Source organism: Callospermophilus lateralis (assembly GCF_048772815.1).
Source record: "Callospermophilus lateralis isolate mCalLat2 chromosome 11 unlocalized genomic scaffold, mCalLat2.hap1 SUPER_11_unloc_3, whole genome shotgun sequence".
Lineage (NCBI taxonomy): Eukaryota > Metazoa > Chordata > Mammalia > Rodentia > Sciuridae > Callospermophilus > Callospermophilus lateralis.
This window is the reverse complement of record NW_027510155.1, coordinates 1757862-1770695: the sequence shown is the minus strand read 5'-3', so window position 1 is coordinate 1770695 and position 12834 is coordinate 1757862. Positions and strand designations below refer to the sequence as shown.

The 12834-nt window shown below is 38.4% G+C and overlaps 1 pseudogene; it reads left to right on the top strand.

Annotated features, from left to right (window-relative positions):
• Positions 1–237: 237 nt before the first annotated feature.
• LOC143385821 (VPS10 domain-containing receptor SorCS1-like) overlaps positions 238–12834 on the top strand; it is a 64368-nt pseudogene continuing 51771 nt past the window's right edge.

The window sequence follows — 12834 nt, the reverse complement described above, 5'->3', positions numbered from 1 at the left end:
CATGTAGTCTGACCACACCACCCCAAATTCCCAAGAGGGGAAAATAAAAAAGGCTGAATAGAAAAATCTGCAGTATGAAGACTCACAATGCTTCTTTCCAGGTTTAGCCTCACAAAGAAGAAAATATGGCCTTCATCTTTTTAAAAAAATTGTCCAGGCAGCACATAAGCAAAATGAAAGAAAGTATGGGTAAAAAGGAAAAGGTGACAGAGTCATTTCAAGATAGGAAGGAGGAGAATGGCTGAAACTGGGGGTGTTGGAGTAATAAGGTAGGCTCCACTGATGAGCTGTAGGTAATATCAAAGGCACATTTTCAGAATATTTCCTTTTTAGTAATTGTACAAAGACTCCCTTGCCATTACAAAGCACTTTTCTTCTTGGCAAATTGAAGAATGCTTTACCAACTAAATGCATCTCAGTAATATCCAGAGCTCAGGTCCAACATAATCACAAGTTGCCTTGTTATTACGGAAGTAGCAGCCCCATTTAATAACATATTAAATGCATTATTCATTTATGTAACTCAGACCCAGGGACAGCTGCTGGGATGAAAATGGAACCATTCTGTAATGCAAAAAGCAGGTGTGTGCTTACTTGAATAAATTAACTCGGTATTTCTGCACAATTTTCTTCTAAATTTCAGGGACAGGTCTGGTAGGGCTAATGTGATGCCATTTTCATCCAAGAAATAAAATGGTTTCAGAATGGTTTTTGATGAGCATTTAAAAAAAAAAATCACCAACAGCCTTCTCTGTGGCAGAATCCCAGGAGGATAGATTCGTGCTTTGGGTTGAAGCAGAGCTCCTGTTGCTGCAGGATTTGGGAGAACCTGAGGTCATGATTGGTCAGAAGGGGTGACAAACAAAAGAAATACTCTGCACTTCATGATGCCAGTAGCAGTGGTGGGCCAGTGCTTCTAGTGCGGCTCGCCAAGATGGAGCCACAGGTGTGCTTGATACTATGCAATTAAAAAACATAACCTGCCTTTAGTTTGCACACTGCCACACCTCTGAAACCAGCAGGCAGTTTCTAATGCACAGTTAAACTCCCTGAGATGCCATGATTATTCCGGAGGCTTTTGCTGGTCATTTTCTTGCTACCATTGCTGTTACCAAAATGTTATCATTCTCCAATGTATGCACCATGGGAGTTTTTTTTCCCCTTTTTTCTCTTCCACCTGCCTTTATTTTCTCTCATAATCAGTTTACACCCATAAAAACATAAAAAGGAATTTCTTTTCTAGGCTGATGTTCAAATTGCTCAGGCATGACAGTGACCCAGCAGAATGGTCTAAGTACCGGAGCTGGAATTTGGAGGCTGCCCAGTCAGCTAGGTGTTAACTCCTTAGTTGATAGATTATGAGGAGAAGCAAGGACTCCTAGGATAGAGATCAGCACTGCTCATTTGGTGGGTGAGGGGCTTGGAGTGTGTGGGGCAGCAGTAATAACTGATGCTATGCTGGCATGTCAACATGTAAACTGATACAGTTACACCAGTGAGGATTTCTAGATTCTCAGCTCTGCTTATTTGAGCACAAGGAGACCCTCAAGGAGCTTTAAAGTTTATTCATTTCTCAGGAATCCTGTGAAATTATGCAATTCAAAGAATTTCTATTACATGAATCATGAAGACCTCTTTAAGAGTATAGAGGTGGGTCATTCTTACTACTGTAAAGAGGCAGTGCAGAAAGGATGTGTTATAGGGACAAATAATCCAAATTGGCCACGCAAGAGGGCACAGAAGCAGAAGGAGCAGAAGAAAAAAAGTGGTTTCAAGAAGATTAGAAAGAGTTTTGGATGGAGCAGAGTGAGCTGGCTGGGGAGAAACTTCAGAAAAAGTAGAATAAAATCATCTTGTAGAGGGCTTCTGTGAAGAATTACAGGATTCGCACTTATCTGGAGGGCATTTGGAAACCATGAAGCTTGTGAACAGAGAAAAGAAATAACAATACTAACTGAAAATAGTTGAAAACATTTCACAAGTACTTGCTAAATGATAGGGCAGTTTTCAGCAATCTGGGTACATTAAGTCATGGAATTCTTGCACCTACCCCATGACATGAGTTAAGTATTAATGGTTGACCTTTGTGCTGATCCATAATGTCCAAAGTGCTTTTGCAAGTTTCTCATTGATTTTTTAACCCTGCTTTTAGCTTGTCAATCCTGAGATTCAGGAACAGAGGGAAGGACATTGGCTAGATGTAAATGAATTGCAAAACTGCCTGCAGCTCAGATAGATCCAATCTATTGCCAGTGTTGTCAAGTTTTCCTGGAACCTAGTTTTACCCATTCTTTCATGTACTATGTGAACTTTTCATGGTATAGTCACAGCTGAGTAGTAGTGCAAAGACTACATAGCTTACAAAGCAAAAGGCTTATTAGCTGGCCCCTTAAAAGTTTGCCAACCTCTGGTCTACTATATTTTGATTTCTTCCAATTTATGTTCTACCACTAACGCTGGAAAAGTGAATTTGAGAGATCAAATATAACTACAGGGATTGCTGAGCCCCTCAGGGGAGAAAAAAAAAAGATGAATTGGTAATACTGAACCTCAAAGTTCTCAAAGGTTGGTCATCCTGAATATACAGATTCTAATTTACCGTGAAGCTGATAAATTTCTAATAAATTGAAAGGGACATATTTGTAAAATAATTCATTTATTCTTTTATTAGAGCTAAAATGAGAATAAGCAAAAGCTTGAAGGATTTACTCAGAATGCAAAAACTGAAGCCTCCTTGGTGTAAGGTTTCAATAGTTCAATCAGTATACTTTCTCAAGAAATGATTAGAAATTACCAAATTTAGCCAGCTTTTTCTGTACTGTGCCATTATTGTAGCATCCTTTCTCTGAACTGTAAGTTCCCTTGCCATCTATGCAGTAGTCCCCCATTATCCATAGCTTCACATTCCACAGTTTCAGGTACCCATGGTCAACTGCAGCCAAAAAATGTTAAAAGGAAAATTCCAGAAATACATGTTTTATTAGTTTTCAACTGTGTGTCATTCTGAGCAGTGAGGTGAACCATGCCTAAGTCTACATCACAATGCCTTTGTTGTTCAGCTAACAGCGTCTCATCATGTAGCCATTGTTCACCTCCCATCATCATAGGAAGATACTGGGAGTTCAGTAAGATATTGGGAGAGAGAAAGGGAGACACAGAGAGACCACATTCACACCAATGTTATTATAGTCTATTATTGAAATTGTTCTCTTTTATTGTTATTGTTCTTAATCTATTATTGTATCTAATTTGTAAATCACACTTTCTAATAGACATATGTGTATAGGGAAAAGCTTGTATTTATCAGATTTGTTACTATTCATAGTTCAGGCATCAACGGGGATCTTAGAACAAATGCCCAGGACTGTATTATTCATTTTGGTCCTTAATTATATGTTCTTTAAATTATCTCCTTAATTATCGATTTATGTCTCTTCATCCTGATTTTTGACTTAGTGTAGGGACAATGTCTTCCACTGTGTGTATTTCCTACAGTTCCAAAATGAAGAAGTGATTAATCAGTTGATTTGATGAATCAAAGAAGTCAATTAAGATGCAAATAATAGGTAACAATTTGTTGCTCCAATTATTTCTCTCTATTTATCTCTGTTGAATGCTAGATATGAATCAGCCCTAATGCTCAGAGTAACAGGGAAGGTAGGTGGTTGATGGCCCTGATGACCCTCAGGGCCAAGCAGCTCAGTGTAGTAAAATCGTGGGAGTGATCTACTTTGTCAAGAGCTAGATGACAACTTGAGCTTTTCTCCTTTTAGGTATAGAAAGGTGGTTTCCAATAACTGCACTGATGGCGTGCGAGAACAGTACACGGCCAAACCACAGAAGTGTCCAGGGAAGGCCCCTCATGGGCTCCGGATCATCACTGCAGATGGAAAGCTGACTGCAGAACAGGGGCACAATGTCATCTCATGGTGCAGCTGGAAGAGGTAGGCTGATTCCTGTCTTCCTCTAACCTTCTAGAGCTGGTGATTATGTTCTAACAAAGCATAGTTTCCTTTGAGTATCCTTTTTAACCTTCTCATTTTTGATGCAGTTGTTTTTTGGTCTTTTAACTTTGCTTTATTGGCACTTTCAGCAAAATATATTCTCAGGATACATTAACAGTATTTAGAGTAATTTAACCCACACATATACTCACCAACCTAAAAGATGCTAATGCTTTTGCCCTCTCAGCCTCACTTCTTGGCTTTTTGTTTTGTTTTGTTTTGTTTCCAAAGGAAACAGGCTGGTCAAACATACATCACGAAGGCCAATCGAAACATCACCAAGTCTAATATCTTTGACAGTTGGGAGCTTGTATTTTGGTAGAACCTGAGGGATATCATTGTGAGCATCAATTATTTTTTGCCAAACTATGGTTGTCTGAAATTTCTGACTACATAGATGGCAGATAAAATGAAGTTTCTCCTATGAGGTTTAGAATGCACACAGGGCTTTTGTCATCTTGTAAATGAAGAAGAAGGCCTCCCAAGGATAAGTACTTTCATTACATTATTTAAATTATTACACCAGGCAGTCCTACCTTCAACCATATTTTGGAGGAAGCTAAAATGTGCCCAGCACTGTACTGGGCCAAACAAATAAAAAGGGATTTTAAAAGTCAATATTAAATATATACCATTGCCTTCCAGTTTCCTCTTCTGACAGTTCTTGGCTTCAGGTCTTTGACATGCATGGACTCCCCTGGAGAGCAGGTTCAAATGCTGTGTTTTGGTCACATCCCCAAAGATTTTTATTTGGAGAGTTGGCATGGAGCCTAAGAATTCCTTTTTGGAGCAAGTTCAAGGGTTATGCCTTGTGCTTGGAGGAAAACAAACAAAAACAATGTCAGTGTTTTTGGGAGAGGAAAAATAAGGAGAGAACAAAATTATAGGCTCTGGGGCATGACTTGAAAGAAAAAGGTGAAGTAATTAGGATTGCTGTGTCAGGTTACATCAAAATTATTTGTATTTTTGTTCCTCTGGGATAAATGAATATTGAGTTTGAAACGGTGGCTTAGATGATGCTTTTCCTTCTGGTCCAAGGGATACTTAAAAACCAGTGCTTTAATCTAATACTTTTTTCCTAATACTCCTAAATGAGTGCCTTTCAAGACCAATATTCTAAATACTGAGATTTCCCCAAAATCATGTATTGGGACTAGAATTATACAAGTTAATTTAGATAAATTGGAATCGCTTGTATTTCACATAAATAAATTCTGTGGGGACTTCTGCCTGAGGCTATGACAGATTAGCTTCAGCAAACCAAATCAAGAAGACTGGGAAGCTAAGTTCTCTTCTCGAGAGATGAGGGATTCGATGGGATTAGTACAATATTTTATCTTATATTTCTCTTGAAGAACTTTGTCAATTGATATATTATACTATATAGTAAGCTTGGATTTCAGATTCATAAATAAGACCAGACAGAAAGTGTTAGCTAAAAAGGAATAATAATAATAATAATAATAATAATAATAATAATAATAATATAAGAAATAAAGGAAATGAGTAGTAGAGCACGTGCTTAGCCTGTATGAGGCACTGGGTTTGATGCTCAGCACCAGATAAATAAATAAAATAAAGTATTGTGTCCATATACAACTAAAAAAAAATGGTAGAAAATGATGAAATGATAGGTAGGTCTAACACAGATGGAATTATAGGCCTAGCAAAGAGGGACATTAGGAGCAAGCATCACTTCTGAAGAAATAGTGACTAAGAATGTTCTTAGAGTCTATAAATGGAACAGAGTCAAGAAACAGAGGTATATAAAAATATATGTTTATGTATTATCTAATGAAATGAATATATATGAGTATGTGTACTTATAAAGAATGAATATATATATATTTTTTTCAGTAACAAATACATAAATATCAATAAACAAATCATAGTCTTTTCAATAATGGTGCTGCAACATTGGATATTTACATGGGATATTGAGGCCATTGACTATCCTATGTCTTCCCATAATATGAGAAATAATTCTCACTGGACTGTCATTCTAATTTGGAAGGTAAAACCAAACTTTCTAAAATAAAACAAGAGTATCCTCATGACCTTGAGTTTGACAAAGATTTTTTTTTTTAAAGGAAACAACCCGCTGGGCATAAAGAATCTATGGTTTAGAGCACATTAACAAATACTATATAAAATCAAACAAAATATAGTACTTTGTCTTTAGATCTTTGTGGGGAAAAAAAAATCTCTGTTGGATTCTTAGGGAAGAATTCATTTCCTAGACCAACCCTCTACTCTGTTTACCTGCATTGTATATTACCCAGAGACACATGGAACCTGAATATGATTCACCAAAAGGTATCTCTTTTGAAGTAGTAGATGTTTATTCTGTTGGTCCATTTCTTAGAACATAGTAGAGCACTCTCTGAAGTAAGACCTTTGGCTCCTGGTGAGCTCAGACCTTTGAACAAATGAGAACACACTTGATGGGCATGGCCTTGTCTCAATTCCATCTGGCTTTCCAAATAACAATAATTATCAGGCATTTCACATTGGGCTGCCTGACATGGGAAAATAAAAACAGACTGGGTGACCTGGTACTAAGATGTGTGAATTCATGCCTTCTTCTCTCAGGAAGGGAAAAAACATATTAAGTCAATTCATTCCACTTGAGTGGGTGAAGCTACATTGGAAGGGATAAAGTCTGCTGCCTTCTGCTGTCAGACATGGCCCCTGGATGCTCTTATCTCCTGTGCAGACATGGAAGCCAAGACAACTGACTCCCATCAGGAGGCCCTGGAGACCACACATTTGAATATGGGATTCTGTGCTTATTCTTCACAGACTCTTTCAGAAACAACCTCAGTTTTTCTGTTGCTCTCTTGATTATGCACATAGGCATGTGTGATAAATGTAATGAACAAGGGAGAGTAAAGGTCTCTTTGTATCCAGGGAGCACTGAACTTTGGCACAATTAATGACAATTTGGATGTACATTTATTGAGCAGTATCAGTTCTAGTTTGCAAGTGCATCACTTGGATTATCTCATTTAGATCTCACAGTGCTCTATGTAAATAGGTGGTGTCATGTTTGCCATTTATAAATGATGTAGCTGAGGCATAAAAAAGGAAAGTAAATTAGCTGAGATCATACACGTACTAAGTAGTAGACTCAGGAGTCAAAGTTCAAGCTTGTAGCATCTTTTTATAGCTTCTCTATGATCGAAAGAAACATTTTCTGAGCAAGAACTTTCTGTAGTTTCTATGCCTCTGTAGAAACCCTTGGCTGAGGGCAGATAGTAACAAAGATAAAGAAGTAGAAAGGAAAACCAACATCATCTCTGCCCAAGCCAGTTTGGCCTACAGGTGCTCATGTATTGTCAGACACTAGTTGACAAATCTACTAATATTTTCCTTATTTTATGAGATGATTTATACTTTCAGACCAGTTTGTTGAAAAACATTTCAGCAAAGAGAGATACTAAATCCTCTCTTGGGTTTCTCCCTCTTTGAAAAACTATGCCTTTCCTGAATGCCTACTTATATCTGAAATTGTTGAATTTATTCTGAAGAATATTGAAAATCATAAGCTGTGAATGCAGTACCTAAGGAGTTTAGAATTCATGTATAGTAAATCAAATTTCTCCTGTGGCCTAGGTATGAATTAAAATGTAATTGTTTTATAAAAATTAAATCCCAAACTAAAACGATTTTAAAAATTCCCCACAACTGGCAGCACATGTTGTTTCTAAATCCTCCTCAGACATTTCTGAGCATTCACTCCTCACTTGAACTTGATGCACCTGATTTACTTTGGAAATAGTGTCTCACTCATGCCCAGTATCTAGTGCCAAGTGTTATAACAATAGGAATATTTAATGTCATTCCTCTGATACCTGAAAAATAGCAAGTCTTTCTGGTGCCAAAGGGATCCAGAGGTCCCTGCTACCTTATGATGTGACATCATGGTTGTGATTAATGCAGAAGTGGATGAAAGACTCCCCTTCCCTAGAAGGATATTTGTTTTTACTTGTGCACTGAAGCCTGTGTCTCTGTTTCATTGTTCAACTTTCTCCTATAGTCTTGTGGTCCCTCTTGGGCTTGGAGGATGTATGGGCTGATGAAGCCCTCTTTTTTGTTCTCAATTACTTACATCCAAACCCTTTCACATAGTTTCCATCTCCTATGCCTATTAACTGAAGCACCATAAGGCTCAGGATGCAATAGTTAGATGTATATCTATTTATTTGTTATTTAATATATATTTTTCTAAGCATCAATTTTATGTAATGTACTTTCCATTCACAAGCAGACTTACTTTAGGTGTAAGTGGGAATACATGTTTTTGAGTTAACTAGGACCTCTGCTGTATCAAACACTATGTAAAAATCCATCCATATGAAGCATAAATGACTAAAAAGTACAGAACAAAAAAAACAAATTTATTGCATCACATTATAATAATATTTTTGACATTCTCAAACTATGAATATCATTAAGGTAAGAATCATGTCACTTCTAGTTGCATATTGATAGAGCACATTTATAGAGAAAAAAAAACACAATAAATATGTGTGGATTTGAATAAGCTTATCCAGGAAGAACAGAGACAAAGCCCAAACTTGGAAGAAAAAGACTGTTGAAGTTTGAATACCTTACAAAACAGGTTAAAATCTCCATCTGAAATCTAAGTCTCTTCCTTTATCCTCTAATTGTGAATGTTCTAATCGCAACACAGGAATACATGAAGCGAAGCCCAGTAGCCCACGCCTGTAGTTCTTGCTTCTCAGGAAGCTGAGGCAGAAGGATCACAAGTTCAAGAGCAGCCTGGGAAATTTAGCAAGACTCCATCTCAAAAGTGAAAAGGGCTTTGGATGTTGTTCAGATGTAGAACACTTGCCTAACATGAGTGAGGTCCTGCATTCACTCCCCAGTTGAGAGAGAGAGAGAGAGAGAGGGAGAGAGAGAAAGAAGAAGAAGGAGGGGGAGGGGGAGAAATGGTAGAGAAGATGACCTTGATAAAACTTGATAACATTGCCAAAATCAGAGCAAAGCAGAGAACTTTCTCTTATTGACAATAGAAACTCAATGATAAGGTTACCCAGGCTAGCTTGCAATTTCACATATGACAGTAAGTACCAAAGCTAGAGTACTGCAGATTTTACCTGTGTATAAAATTAAATCCCTTCTGCAAATAGCATATGAAGTCACTCTCAAAATTTAGGTGACATAAGTGACTTCCTAATACAGTTTCTCTAACATCCCACAGTCTGCCTTACCTAAAGTATTACTCAGAGGTCAACATAACTGTTGAGGTTGATGAAAAATTCCATTGTCAGTATCCATCCCTTCTGCTTTTAGAGTTCTCTCCATATGTATGCTAAAGGAGGGGGGAGCTTCATTAGGATCAGAAAGGCAAAGGAGTGGTATTGCTTCCATCTCAAACTCATTGTAGCACAACTGAGGAGAATACTCACATGCACACACACATACATTGTATTTGTTCATTGTTGTCTCTGTAAGAACAAAGAACAGTTGATCCAAGAACCAACCAAGAAGGAAGTGGAAGAATCTATGAGGTTGTGTCTAAGAAGCCAAACCTTTTCAACTATGCCTGAGTCTTACCAAGTTGATCAAAGATATTTTTGCACTGAGAACTAATCATGCAGTGAGAGGTGGCATTTCAGCATTTGGAGACTGACTCAAGGTGGATGGTCTCTGGAGGACTAACAAGCATCTGATGAGCCTGCAGACTTTCAACATGATAACTGCACAGAGAAATCCAGAGCAGGAACCTGCAGGCACAGGGTGGTTGGTGAAGGAACAAATCCATTTCCAGAACTCAACACAACTAATTTGGGAGTAGTGCCTGCATGTTACAGAAAATAAATCACATCTCTTTTATACCGCTGTAAGAATAAAGAGATGCCATTTTGTGCATACTTTAAGATTTAAAATTAAATCTGAGGCAAGAGACTAAAATTAAAACTTTGAATGGTATCTTGTTGTTTCAATACTTCCATTTACATACAAACACTGAAACTGAAAAAGGAAAATTCATGGTTACATTTCAGTGAAATTTAAGTGAAACCTGAGGGCTGTGTCCTCATTAGATGGATTCCTATGAGCCATAATTTCACTTTCACATACATTGAAAGACTGATGGGGCATGGACGTGCCCACAGTGTAAATATTGCAGGGTACTGGCCACCATCAGATATTAGAGAAGATGACCTTAATAAAACGGGCTGTGAGATGCTCCTTTGTTTGAATTCATGACAGAAGAAAGACTATTTAGAGCCTTTAGAAGTGGCACAAAAGGGTTGGCAGACAGTGTTAAGTTGGGGCAGATATCAGCTCAGTTCTGACATACAAGCCTCAGTTGTTTTCTCCTTCTACACAAAGGAGCAAAAGCTGAATTCAATGAGCCATGAGATTTGAGACTTTCTCGTGTATTATTGCTTACTCCATTCAGCTTTACTCTCTTTGACTCTAATGAGGAAATTGAGCCACTTCATTTCTCTTCCCGTGTTGCCTAAGATTACAAAGGAAAGAAGGAAATGGGGCAGGCAGTTAGGATTGTCTTCAGCCAGAGGCCTAGTGTCTAAAGTTCAAGTTGCATTGGTTGGGCTCCATTGTTCTCTCCTCTCAAAAGCAGTACACATAAGTTTGGGTATTGCTGTTCTTTAGGGTCTCAAAGGAGAGATGTTTGCAAAGAGTTTTGCTCCGCCTTGACCAGCAAAGGGAGATACCTGGCTGATTACTGAGGGTTTCAGCTCAATGAACATCCTAGGGCTTAGAGTCCTGAAATAGTCTTCAGTTTGGAATTTTACCCTCCTAGCCTGCTTGATTGAGGCTCTAACGTTCCACATCATTAACAGGGTGGCAACCACCCTCCAGTAAGGGCTTCACCACACCTGCTAATCCTTGACTGTGGATAACTTCCTCTAGCTCAGGCTTTGCAGTTTACCATTCATTATTCTATGCCTCAGCCTCAGGAGCTCAGTGTTCAACCTAATCCATAACTGATGTGCAATGGAAAATTTCTACCATGTCACAGCAGCACTTGAGTAAGTGCTGCATGTTCACCAGAGTTGAGATGATCCCATCAGCCCAAAGATGTATTAGGATATGTGTGTGTGAGTGTTCAATACCACCAATGATAAGAATAATGGAATTATAAAAGTCACTGCCTATCTGAACTAGAAATAGCAATAAGGATCCTCGGGTCTGCCCATCTTTATTTTACAGGCAAAGAAATTGAGATCCAAATGTTTAAAGTATTTCAAAGGACATGCAACTATCTGTTCTAGCTGACCTCTGCAAGGCACCTCTTCCACATATAGCACCCTGCTAGATCTCTGTAAACTCACTTTGATTCCACAACAGCCTAATAATTTGGAAAGGGGATGAAGCAACTTTAAGGATAAGAAATGGTTTGTCCATTTCATAGAAGGGGTTGTGTCACTTGGTGAAGTCCACCAAGTGATGACAGGCATAAAACCTGAAAGGTATGTGAAAATGTCTACAGCAAAATCTTCAAATAGCGATTCCACAGCTGTTATGGTAGTCTTGGTTATGTGTATGTGTTCAGGAATTCTCCTTGATTAAGATGATATTCACCAATCTGTTGACAATCTGCTTTCTAGGTGACAAAATTGTGTGCAATTTTAATTTTCTTTTTCATCATTTTTTGACATTTCTCCAATGAATACACCATGACTTCTCTCTCTGTTTCTTTTCATAAAGCTTACATATTTCTATTACATCTTTTACTACTAGGAAAATCTCATTGCCCAGGTTGATTCCTAAAGGAATCTTCCTACTACTCATTTAAAAAATGTAATTCTGTTCTTATTACATAGTTGAATGTTTTACTTTATGAGTGATTTTAAAAGTCACTCAGAAACATTTATAAGATTTATGTCCCTTGGTAACTCCATAGTTTTCCTGCAAAAGTCTACTGAGGTAATTCCTTAAGCCACCATGTAGTGGTAATATAGAGAAAATTCTTAGTCATTTAAAAATATCTACATGGAGTAGAGAGGCCCCAATTTATAGTCATCTCTCTACTTACACAAGCCAAGTGTGCCTCTTCTATGTGCGCTGTTCTACCCTAGGCCAGGCACCAAGTACAGAAGACATAAAAACAAAATTTGAAAGTCTGTAGTTCCTTCAAATATATGCTGTTATATCCATTTGAAAGTGAAGGAGCAAATCATTTTTGAGGTTCCTATTGAAAGTTCTTGATCTGAATGTTACATCTAGAAGTACCTGGAAGTTTAGTTGGCAAATTCCAAGGATCAGAGTCCTCAGAGAAAGGCTTAAAAACCGAGCTAGTTGCCATCTGATTAATAAAAGGTGAAATTATCATAAGTCAAGTCCAATGATGCGTTGGTCAATACTGTGGTCTCTCTGGTATCCCTGGCCTTATCAGGCCTGACTTATGCCTCAAAACATTACGTACCACTCTCTTCAGTGTGATGGCCATTCCTCCTCTGGGTCAGACCATACAAGTTCATGTTGCCTTTGCTTGCCCAGAGGCCCAGGAGACCTGTGTACCTGGGGAGACACCTGTGCTTTAGAAAACCATCTCTGAACAGGCAAGGGGAGGAGGCTGCCTCTGTTCTGCACCTCTTCGTGTGGTTCAGAGCTCCGGTTTGAAACTAAAGAAAAGCCCATAGGGCATGATTCAAACCAGAGGTGCTGGGGAGACTGTCTTCCAGCTGTTCTGGTGTGGCAGCCTCAGCTTTCAGCATTGGCAGCACCTCTTGAAAGGAAGACAAGAGGCCCAGGAACTTGCTTGGAGACAAAAGATAGGACAGTTGTAACTGCCTTTTGTCATAGAGTGGTTTGTTCTGCATAGGAAGTT